Below are 12,028 nucleotides of genomic sequence, written 5' to 3'. Positions count from 1 at the left end.
CATGATGACATGATATGAGATGCATGACAACGACAACAACACACGGAGACAAAAACCCGAACCCAAGAAAATAAAATAACTTAACACCGAAAACGGCAAGAGTTGGAGTACATATTCGGTAAATTACATCCGGGGTGTTACAACACTCCACCACTATGAAAGGATCTCGTCCCGAGATCTAGGACTGGAAGAACGCCGGGTACTCAGAACGAAGGTGATCCTCGCGTTCCCAGGTGGCTTCACGGTCAGAATGGTGTGACCACTTGACTTTGAGGAATTTGATTGACTTATTGCGAGTCTTGCGTTCAGTCTCTTCAAGAATAGCAACGGGGTGCTCACGATAAGAGAGATCTTCTTGGAGATCAATGTTTCGAAGTTGATGGTGCGGTCAGGAGTCTTGAAGCACTTGCGGAGCGGAGAGACATGGAACACGTCGTGCACATTTGCAAAGTTTGAAGGAAGCTCGAGTTGATAGGCGAGATCGCCTCTCTTACTGACGATCTTGAAAGGTCCCACGTATCTAGGGGCAAGCTTCCCTTTGATACCGAAGCGACGAGTACCTTTCATTGGAGAGACGCGGAGGTAAACATGATCTCCAATCTCGAAAGCCAAATCATGGTGCTTACTATCATAGTAGCTCTTCTGGCGCGATTGCGCTGCTTTGAGGTTATCTCGAATGACTTTGTGATTAAGTCATTTCCCAGAAGTTGACGTTCACCGGTTTCAGACCAGTTGAGATGGGTACGACACTTCCTGCCATACAGAATTTCGAATGGGGCCTTGCCCGAACTGGCTTGAAAACTGTTGTTGTAGGAGAATTCAGCATATGGAAGACAATCTTCCCACTTCATGCTGAAGGAGATCACACAAGCCCTGAGCATATCTTTAAGAATCTGATTGACACGCTCGACTTGACCACTAGTTTGAGGATGGAAAGCTGTGCTGAAGCGGATGTTGGTGCCCATGGCCTTCTGAAAAGAATCCCAAAACTTGGATGTAAAGATGCTGCCACGGTCTGAAGAGATCACCTGTGGAATACCGTGCAGTGAGACAATCCGAGAGGTATGCAGCTCCGCCAATTGAGCTGCAGTGATAGACTCTTTGATAGGCAGAAAGTGAGCCACTTTAGTGAGTTTGTCGATGACAATGAATATAGCATCATTGCCACGCTTGGACTTTGGAAACCCAGTCACGAAGTCCATCTCAATGTGGTCAAACTTCCATTCTGGAATGGCAAGAGGTTGTAGGAGACCAGCTGGCCTTTGGTGTTCTGCCTTCACTCTTCTGTAGACATCACATTCATTCAGGAACTGAGCAATCTCGCGCTTCATTCGAGTCCACCAGTAAGCCCGCTTGAGGTCCTGATACATCTTCGTGCTCCCAGGGTGGATGGAGAGGAGTGAATTGTGAGCCTCGTTCATGATAACTTTACGAAGATCACCTTTGGGCACAACAATACGATCCTCGAAGAAGAGAGTATCCTTGTCATCAAGGCGGTAGCACTTGTACTTGGGTTGACTCTTGGCAATCCCAATCTTCACCTTCTTCACCATAGCATCAAGAAGCTGAGCTTGGCAAATGTGGTCTTCCAAGGTAGGAGAGACTTGAAGGTTGGCGAGGAAACCTTGAGGAACAACTTGCAGATTAAGTTTGCGGAAAGCTTCACAAAGCTCGGGCTAATAAGGCTTGAGAATCAGACTGTTGCAGTAAGCCTTCCTGCTCAATGCATCAGCAATCACATTGGCCTTGCCTGGAGTATACTCGATACTCGGATTATACTCTTGAATCATTTCGACCCATCGAGTCTGCCTGAGGTTGAGATTAGGCTGAGTGAAGATGTACTTGAGACTCTTGTGGTCAGTCAAGATGTCCACTTTTCTTCCCAATAAGAGATGTCTCCAATTCAAAAGAGCATGCACAACTGCCGCCAACTCGAGGTCATGAGTGGGGTAGTTCTTCAGGAGGAGTCAGAACTGGAGCAGTGACCAATTTCTCTTTCAAAGTGTTGAAAGCAATGTCACACTCCGGAGACCAAACGTACTTGATGTGCTTCTAGAGAAGGTTTGAAAGAGGCTTCGCGATTTTTGGAAAGTTCTCAACGAACCTTCGACTGTAGCTTGCGAGACCGAGGAAGCTACGAAGTTGCTTCACGTTCTGAGGTGGTTCCCAATTCACAATTGCAGACACCTTCTCAGGATTCACCGCAATGCCTTTGGCAGAGATGATATGTCCAAGATAAAGAACCTCATCGAGCCAAAACTCGCACTTTGAGAACTTGGCGTGGAACTGGTGTTCCCTGAGCTTATCAAGCACCAAACGCAAGTGCTTGGCATGATCTTCCTTGTTCTTCGAAAAGACCAGAATGTCGTCGAGATAGACCAAAACAAAGTCATTGGTGTAGGCGTTGAAGATGAAGTTCATCATGCGAGAGAAAGTCGGAGGAGCGTTAACGAGGCCAAAAGACATGACAGTGTATTCATATGAACCATAGCTTGTCCTGAAAGCCGTCTTGGGAATATCTTGCTCACGGATTCGAATCTGGTGATAACCCATGCGGAGATCAAGCTTGGAGAATACTTGGGCACCTTTGAGTTGTTCGAACAGCTCATTGATGTTGGGAAATGGGTACTTGTTCTTGATAGTCTTCTTGTTCAATGGACGGTAGTCAACACAAAGTCGGTCCGTTCCATCCTTCTTCTTCACAAAGAGTACTCCACAACCCCACGGAGAAGAGCTAGGTCTGATGAGACCAATTCGCTCTTGAATATCGAGTTGCTTCTTCAGCTCCTTCAACTCTTCAGGTCCGAGCTTGTAGGGACGCTTGCAAACCGGTTCCGTGCCAGGCTCAAGATCGATGACGAATTCAACTGGCCGGTGCGGAGGCATTCCTGGAAGCTCTTCTGGAAAGACGTCTTGATATTCGCAAACGACTGGAATTTGCGAGATGGCATCTAGTTCACCCTTCTCATTGAGAGAAAACAGACGGATGGTATCATCACGAGCGGCAAAGACAATTACATCCTCAGACGAATGAATCAATTGAATCTGCCTGGCTGCACAATCAAGATGCGCCTTGTGCTTAGAAAGCCAATCCATCCCGAGAATAAGATCAATATCCGAGTTGCCCAGAACAATAGGAGAAGCTAGAAATTTGTAGTCGCCCAACGTGATAGTAATATCCGGGATGCAGAAATTAGCTGTCATTTGCTTGCCCGGTGACACGATTTGCAAAGAATTTTGCAGATACTGATAATCGCACTCATACTTCGGTGCAAAAGGTTTGGAAATGAAACAATGCGATGCACCAGTGTCAAAAAGAACTTTTGCAGGAACATAGTTAACAGCAAGGTTACCCATGATGACATCTGACGAGTCCTCTGCCTGAGCTGCATTCACCATATTGACCTTGGCGTACTTGGGGTTATGCTTGACCACACCTGTACTTGCCGATCTCACAGGAGGAGGTGGAGGGAGACGCCTCTGATTGAAGCACTTGTTGGCATAGTGACCCTTCTGTTGGCACTTGTTGCACGTGACCTCTAAAAGCGGATGGTGATACGGAGCACTCGATCTTGAAGCTTGAGACGAAGTCTTGTTCTGAAAGCCAGGGTTGGGTGGGTGGGAAGATCCACTACCACCTTTGCTCTTCTGATGAAACAGCTAATGGAACAGAGGAGGAGGAAGCCAATACTTCTGCTGCTTGGCCACTTGAGTAGAGGAAGAAGGAGTAGCATCTCTGACTCGCTTCTTGGAAGCATCACACTTCAGTTGAGCAGCCTCTTCCTTCAATGCCATGTTGTAGAACTCATCGTACCTCAAGGGCTCAAAGAGAACAAGAGCTAGCTGGATTTCTTCTCTGAGACCACCCCTGAACTGGTATATCATGCTCTTCTCGTCAGGGACGTCCTGCTTAGCAAAGCGGGCAAGCTTCTGAAACAGCTTGTTGTAGTCATAGACAGACAAAGAGCCTTGCTTCAGGTTGCGGAATTCCTCACGCTTGCTTTCAACCACGCTCTGAGGAATATGATGAGCTTTGAAGTCTTGTCGGAATTCATCCCAGGTAATCACACGGCCTCCTCTGGCATCTTTGTACTGCTGGAACCATTCTACAGCTTGGTCTTTGAGTTGGAAGGAAGCGAACTTGACAAAGTCCTCATGCCTGACGTTACTGCACTCAAAATGCTTGCACAAGTCCACGAGCCAATCGTCAGCATCAGTTGCGTCAACACAATTGCTGAAGGTCTTTGGCTGGTTAGCAAGGAACTGGTTGAGTGTAGCATAGTGATTCTGATTGTTGCCTTGGTTGCCTTGGTTCGCTTGGTTGCGCTCGGGATCCGGAAACCCAAGGGAAAAAGAGGCTAGGTGGCAAATGGTAAAACCAAGGTTGGGCATTGATGGAGGAGTTTTATTCAAGGCGAACTATCAAGGGGTTCCCATTATCACCCAACCGCGTAAGGAACCCAAAATCCGGGAACAAAACATCGATATGACGGAAACTAGGGCGGCAAGAGTGGAACAAAACACTAGGCGAGATGCCGAGCCTTCCACCCTTTACCAAGTATATAGATGCATTAAGATAACAAGATAATATAATGATATCCCAACAAGAAAATAATGTTCCAACAAGGAACGGCTCCAATCTTCACCTTCAACTAGCAACGCTATAAGAGGGGCTGAGCAAAGCGGTAACATAGCCAATCAACGGTTTGCTTGGACATGGTGGGTTAGAGGTTTGACATGGTTATTTGGGAGGCATGATAAGCAAGTGGTAGGCATCGTAGCATAGGCATAGCAAAAAAGCGAGCATCTAGCAAAGCAAAGATAGAAGTGATTTTGAGGGTATGATCATCTTGCCTGCAATGTTGTCAGAGTTGACTGGATCCTTGAAAGCAAACTCAACGGGCTCCTCGTCAGTGAACTCGTCTCCTGGCTCTACCCAAACAAGACAAACAAGCAACAAGAACACAATCAACCACGTGCAAAGCTCAGACAATATGATGCAAACATGGTATGCTATGCGGGATGCGATATGTGATGCATATGCAAGATTTGACAAAGAAAGAATTAACCTGGCCTCAACTCGGAAAACCAAGTGTGCCACTGGAAAGGTGAGGTGATTTTGGTTGAAATCGATATAAAGAACACCAGAATCGGAAGCACGGTTTGGAAATGGCAAGCGATTCAAATATGGCACCGGTCTGCGATAATCATCTAAATGCAACGAGATAATCATGCTACAGCAATCAAATATGGCCACAAAATACATGCCAGGGATCCATTCATAATGCTTGACAAAAGATGAACACTGAGCTATGGCCAATTCATCCATTAACAGGTTCATACAAGCATGGCAAAAGTGCAATTGGTAAACAGATTCCAGACTTGGTGAAATTAACACAATTCTGGAATTTAACATCAGGTAGCACACTTTGGAGCATGAAAACTATATGCTACAGGAACTTATCATGGAAAAGCAAGGAATGTCATGAAGCTACTCAAAGCACTTAACAAAAGTCCCTTAGTGACCCAGAGCCAAAAGGGATCATAAAATATCATTGCAAGCATGTGAACATGGCAAAAACATAATCAGATCACAGACTTAGTGAAAAACTGGAACATGTAAATCAGATATCAAGTAGGCATGTTTACGAGCTCTATGCACTCACTACAGAGCATGTCATGACAACCTAAGCATACACCCATCAAGAATACACATTATACAAGCTAGACATGGCAAGTACAACAACATAGCATGCACCGATCAACTACAACATCCTCGGCAAAATCGCTAACAAGTAGACAATCTGCCCAGATTCATGAAATAGAAAAAGTAGAGCTCGATTGACTCAAGCTAGGTTGCTCCATAATTGCAAACAAAGACATGGATGGATAGAGCACTACAAGATTAACAAATCATCCTTACTGATCATCCTCAAAAGAGGCACGGATCACTAGGAAACAACATGAACATATGAAATATTGCTAAGTCCCTGAAATCAGCATTAACGAATGCACCACTTCGCAAGCTTGAGCTAGTCACCACACACATCACTAAAATACATGGATTGCACCTCTGGAAAGATGGAAAAGCATATAACAAAACTCATGTAGAGCTCAGGGGCATATCATGCACACATTAATCATGGCAAAAATGACAAATAGCTATTTGGAGCAGCAGATCTGACAATTAACTCAAATAGCACTCTTCCAACAGCATTTCGGGCATCAACATTAACTCAAATGAAAATGATGCAATGATATGAAATGATGTACTCTCTGAGACGAACATTGTGATATGCTACACGCCCAAAACGGATCTACGGATGCAAAGTTACGACAAGATGAACATGGCAAAATAATTAGGGTTTCAGGAGGAAAGTCAACCGTCCGGATCTGGATCTGGAAACATTGTTCATGCGCGGGAACCGAGGAACGCCGGAGTTGGAGCTTGAGGTCGCCGGATCTTGCGAGGGAGGTCGCCGGAGAGGGCCGGGTCGCCGGATCCGGCAGCGGCGGGGCGAAGGCGCGTGCGGCGCCGCGGATTCGGGCCGCGGGGGCCGGCGACGGGCTCCCCGGGCCGCGCGGTGGAGGAGGCGGCCGACCACTCAGACGGCGACACGTGGCGGCGGTGGCGCGGGTCGGACAATGTCCTGCCTGCGAGATTCCGTCCGACGGCGGCGGGGGAAAATTGGATCTAGGGTTTTCGGGAGAGGGGAACCGAGAATTTCGGAGGGGGTGTATTTATAGGCATAGAGGGAGCTAGGATTGTCCAAATGAGGTGCGGTTTTCGGCCACGCGATCATGATCGAATGCTCTAGATGATGGAGAGGGTTTTGTTGGGTTTTGGGCCAAATTGGAGGGGTGTTGGGCTGCAACACACACAAGGCCTTCTCGGTCCCTCGGTTAACCGTTGGAGCATCAAACGAAGTCCAAATGGTACGAAACTTGACAGGAGGTCTACCGGTAGTAAACCAAGGTTGCTTGGCAAGTCTCGGTCCAATCCGGAAATGTTTAATCCCCAAACACAAGAAGAAGGTAGAAATGATCACCGGAGGAGAACGGAGCGCCGGAATGCAAAACGGACAACGGGGAAAATGCTCGGATGCATGAGACGAACACGTATGCAAATGCAATGCACATGATGACATGATATGAGATGCATGACAACGACAACAACACACGGAGACAAAAACCCGAACCCGAGAAAATAAAATAACTTAATGCCGGAAACGGCAAGAGTTGGAGTACATATTAGGTAAATTACATTAGGGGTGTTTTACAATATGTATGGAGAGACATATATAGTGTGGGTGATAAGAAGCAAGACTCCGTGTGAGAAAGAAATGTTGACGGAGAAACTACAGATAGATACAGAGATGGAGATGCTAGCTACAGGGACATCCGCTAGTTTGGGTGTTGCAGATGACCGTCAGGTGGTTCAAAGGGTGAAGTTATATATGTATGTGAGAGGGCATTTGACTGCATGTAGAGAGAAACATATGTAGTGTGCATGATATGAATCAAGAGTGAGGGCAAGAAAGAAGGTTGATGGACAAACAGATAAATAGAAAGATAAAGATGCTAGCTAGTGTGCGTTAGAGATAGGAGTCGAGTGGATCAGAAGGCTGGGTTATGTGTGTGGGTGTGAGAGAGATAGAGAGAGGACACGTGTGAGTCACACACAAACTGATATCAGAGAGAAATGAGATCCAGAGAGACGGAGTTTTGTGTCTGCGGGAGAGAAAGATATTTCAGAACGAGAGTGATAGCTAGAGAGACATCCGAGGGAACGCAAGATATCTCTATGTAGAGAGGGTGCGTGTGAGAAAGGGATATTGATGAGGAAGAGTGGTAGGTTCTCATATCTAAGGAGCGAAAGACATCTCTGTATGAGGGGTGTGCGAGTGGCACACATGGGAATAGTAGAGAGAAATGAGATCCCGGGAGACAAAGTTTTGTGTTTGTGTGAGAGAAAGAGATTCCACATGGAGAATCATAGTTAGAGACACATAGCAGGGAGCGATATATACTTAGGGAGAGTTAGAGTGATGAAGGTCGAGGGAGAGAATACCGTTAGTGTGTTATGAAGATAAAAGATCATTGTCGACATACAGGTAGCACGAGAGATACCTGAGAGACGATGAATGCGTATAGGTCCAGAGAGATAGTCCTATATAAGCATGAGTGATAGCTATATGAGACGAATATCTGGATTAAAGGGGATTCAAATATTTAAACTGGAGATCACGACATCGATAACATCATAACACAAATTGGTGTATCAAACATGCATATTCATTTGAATTTGGGCACACGTGTAATGTTATATAGTTTATCAATATTGGTGATCCATACATTCTTCAATTACAAACAATGCATGGTTTATATGCAATTAATGTCTAAACGGGATTACACTATATGTTGCGTGTGTGAAACACATTATACTTGTTTGAGAAGTAAAAAAACCCGCATGAAACACACATTAATTGGAGACAGTTAGCGAGGAATGCATACATTGGATTTCAACATAAAGTGGTTTCAAATATTTGAAAATCCAAATTGATGGATACAACCTTATGAATCTGAGATCATGCCATTTGTAAACCATATTTATGTACAAATGGTGTTGTGCTTTTGAAAGTATATATAAAAATGATGTATATAGAATGTAATTGCAATTGAAAATGGATCCCGCCCAAAAAAATAAATAGAATACAAACGGGATTCGAATTGAGTTGGCACGGTAAATGTGCACTCCGCAAAATTTGAACGAACCGGGGAAAGTCGCAGTAACGGCCCGGAACCAAAATCTGCGAGATGGAAATCACTGCTGCCTATCCCTGCCACGCAAAGCCTATATGCTGGATTTCTATAGGTTTCGATAGGGGTAGGTTTGTAATTTCACCCAAATGTGACGTAACCGCCTCTCACCCGGATTCATACACGGTCGGTGCCAAAACACAGTGTGTCCTCAGCCGAAATCAACTCCCTCCCCGATTCATATTCATACACGGTGGGCGCCAAAAACAAACTCTCGTCGGCAAATATTCGGTGTATGCGAGATTACCGTCCTATCCCCGACCGACTAGTGTTGCTGTGATGTAGTACAAATTTGAAACGGGGGCTAAGTTTGTAAATTTTCTCGCATTTGAGACAAGCGCGCCCTGAATACATGGTTCCCCCCTTCCTTTCTACCTCCCTTTTCCCCATTCGTACTCCGTGGGCGCCAAAATACCCTCTCCACCCCACCCTCTTCCGTCCGCCGCCGTCCACCACCCCATACACCGCCGTCCTCCTCCACCATGCCGGAGCTGATACCCCGATGCCGCCATCCATTACAAGAGATCGACCTCTCTCATCCACAGCTTCGGACCGGGATCCTTGCACCCCGTCCTCTCGCTTCATCCCCGCCGTCGTCCACCTTGCCGGCGCCGCTCCTATGACCGTCTCGTCCACCGCGCCCCGCCGCCACCGTCTACCCTCCTAGTTCTACTTCCACGCCACCGACAGCCATCGCTACCACAGCATCGTCAAATTCTCAGCAGATGCCTACACGGCGCCGCACCAGAGGAGGTACTGTTTCGTATCTGCTCAACTTATTTATCGCAGCAAGAAAATAGATCGCCACTGCTTTACTCTGATTCTTGTCTTGGTTGTGAAGTTGCCTTTGTCCGGTTTGCCTTCTTATGGTTTTCCCCTTTTATATTCCACACTAGTTAAATCACAGTAGACTAAATTTCAAAATTGGGTCAGTCGATTTTTCAGAGCTCGCCGGAGTTTGCCGGTGCGATTGAAGGGGCTCGGGTGGTTGTGGGGCCTCGCCGAACGAAGAAAACTCGATGCGGGTGGGGATGGGTGTGGGGGGTGGGGGTCGCGGAGGAACATAGCCAGTGGGGGCCGGTTGTCCGACCGGCGGCCCGTGCGGTGTTCTGTATGGGAAGAATCAGAGACGAGGAAGAAGAAGGGTTAGGAGACGTAGGATCTTCATCCAACCGCCTGAAATGGTCGAGAGGCAGCTAGGAGTTGCATTGTTAATGCGCTCTGGTTCAACATGTGTGGGAACTGCGCAACCAACATTTTATTATCCAAAATCTGCTTGCTCTTCTTTACCATGTTCCTCTTCCGTTCTTCTTTAATATGTACTCTCTCCGTTCCTAAATACAAGTCTTTGTATCGATTCCACCATGGACTACATAAGGAGCAAAATGAGTGAATCTACACTCTAAACTGTACCTGGATACATCTGTATGTGATCCATAGTGGAAATCTCTACCAACACTTATATTTCAGAATGGAGGGAGTATGATAGTAGTACAGTATGTTCCTTGTACTGAAGATGAGCAGGGACATTTGCAGTGTAGAGGTCTATATGGTCGGTTGTGATGGACACTTTGAGCCTCTTTGATTCATAGGATCTTGTAAACATAGGAATAGGATTTGTAGTGGCCTGCCCACTTGAATCCTTTAAGAATAGCAAGGAAATGCGGGGAGCTGTGTCGCCTTTGAGAGTTACATTGATATTAACAGTACCGCACCTTCACTTGAAGAGAGCTGGTATCCGAAGCCTTTCTAGCCGTACCGGCGATACTAGCACATATATTCCAGCAAGTTCCACTTTGCTGATTTTACTCTGATGCTTAAGGTTTTCCTGTTATATCTACAATATGATCTGTGTAGCTACTTTGTGTCGCACTAGCAGCAGTCCACTCTTGAAGCTAAACACTGCAATGACTTACAAAATTGGCACCAAGGCATTGAGTGCCATTCTGGATGCAATGAATCTCATATGCTCCCCACCTGTTGATTCTTGTTCAGAATATCATCCTAATGACTATTCTAACCTCGAGGAGTCAAAGGGAGATGGCCTGTCCTATTCACCCATCAAGGTGCCTGTTCTAATTTGGCAATGTTTTATTGATTGCGGGTATCTTGCATATGTTGTCTTCCATTTCTTCTACTTTGTTGCACCGCCATCTGCTTAGTTTACTCATCATATATGTCGAGATGCCATGCCCATCCATTATCAATACATGTTCCATCTGTCATCATACCATGTTTTTCCACTCAAATGCTATTCTTGTGCATCAGACATCAAAAATGAAGAGGGTGATTGCCGAACCTGAAGGAGCACCAACAAAGTCCTTGAAAAATGTGGTGGTGCCGGAGAAATCAGACATCACCCCACTTATATTGGTTGTACAACCAGTGACACAAAATGTACGACCGACTCCAACAGACTGTACCCATATTTCACTGGTCACACCACTAGCCCCACCACATAGGACCTGCACTCCAGCAAAAGGTATACCGATTTCATTTGCCATAGCACCAGCTGTACCACAGAAAAATCCCACTCCAGCAAAAAGTACAGCAAGTCCACCGGCCGAAGACCTATCCCAACTGCAGAGACGGCCAATTCCTGCAGATTGGAATCCCATTCCATTTATTCCCAGTTTAAAAGACAATGCTTTCATTGTTGTTAGGGACTGCATGCATATATTCCCATCATGGGAAGATTATTGTGAAGACAAACACCATTTTCACATATTCCTGTCCAACTTAGGTGTAAGTGCTATTATTCATGGCTATTATTTTCTTGTTTTCTGTTGATTGAACACATCAATGATTTACATTACATTGTTGTAACTAGGCGAGGGTCAATCTGGATAGTCATGACGAGCAAAGCTTGCTTGTGCTTTTCAAGGAAGCATTGTAGCAGTATCGGTGTTACCCGAGGAAATCACACTTTGATGGCAAGTCTATAAACGAATTTCTGGTGAAGTCTCCTATGCTAAATTTAGAAGACATTGAATGGAAAAAACCTTGTTATGCACTAGTCTCGTTCCCAGGATGAGGTACTGTCTATGAAATCACATGACAATTTGAACTTCTACTTTTCCGCATGTGCCTTACGGATCTTTTTTGCAGGAAATCTGCTCGAAGAAGAATTCCGGTTTGACAAGAACGACATGGTATCGCAAATATGCTGCCCGCTGCTTTGCTCTTGTTAGTACCTATTGTCCTATAT

The sequence above is a fragment of the Triticum urartu genome, chromosome 7A (genome assembly GCF_056163025.1).
Source record: "Triticum urartu cultivar PI428250 chromosome 7A, HENAU_Tu73, whole genome shotgun sequence".
Taxonomy (NCBI): Eukaryota; Viridiplantae; Streptophyta; class Magnoliopsida; order Poales; family Poaceae; genus Triticum; species Triticum urartu.
The sequence above is the reverse complement of the archived record's forward strand: the minus strand, read 5'-3'. Positions refer to the sequence as shown.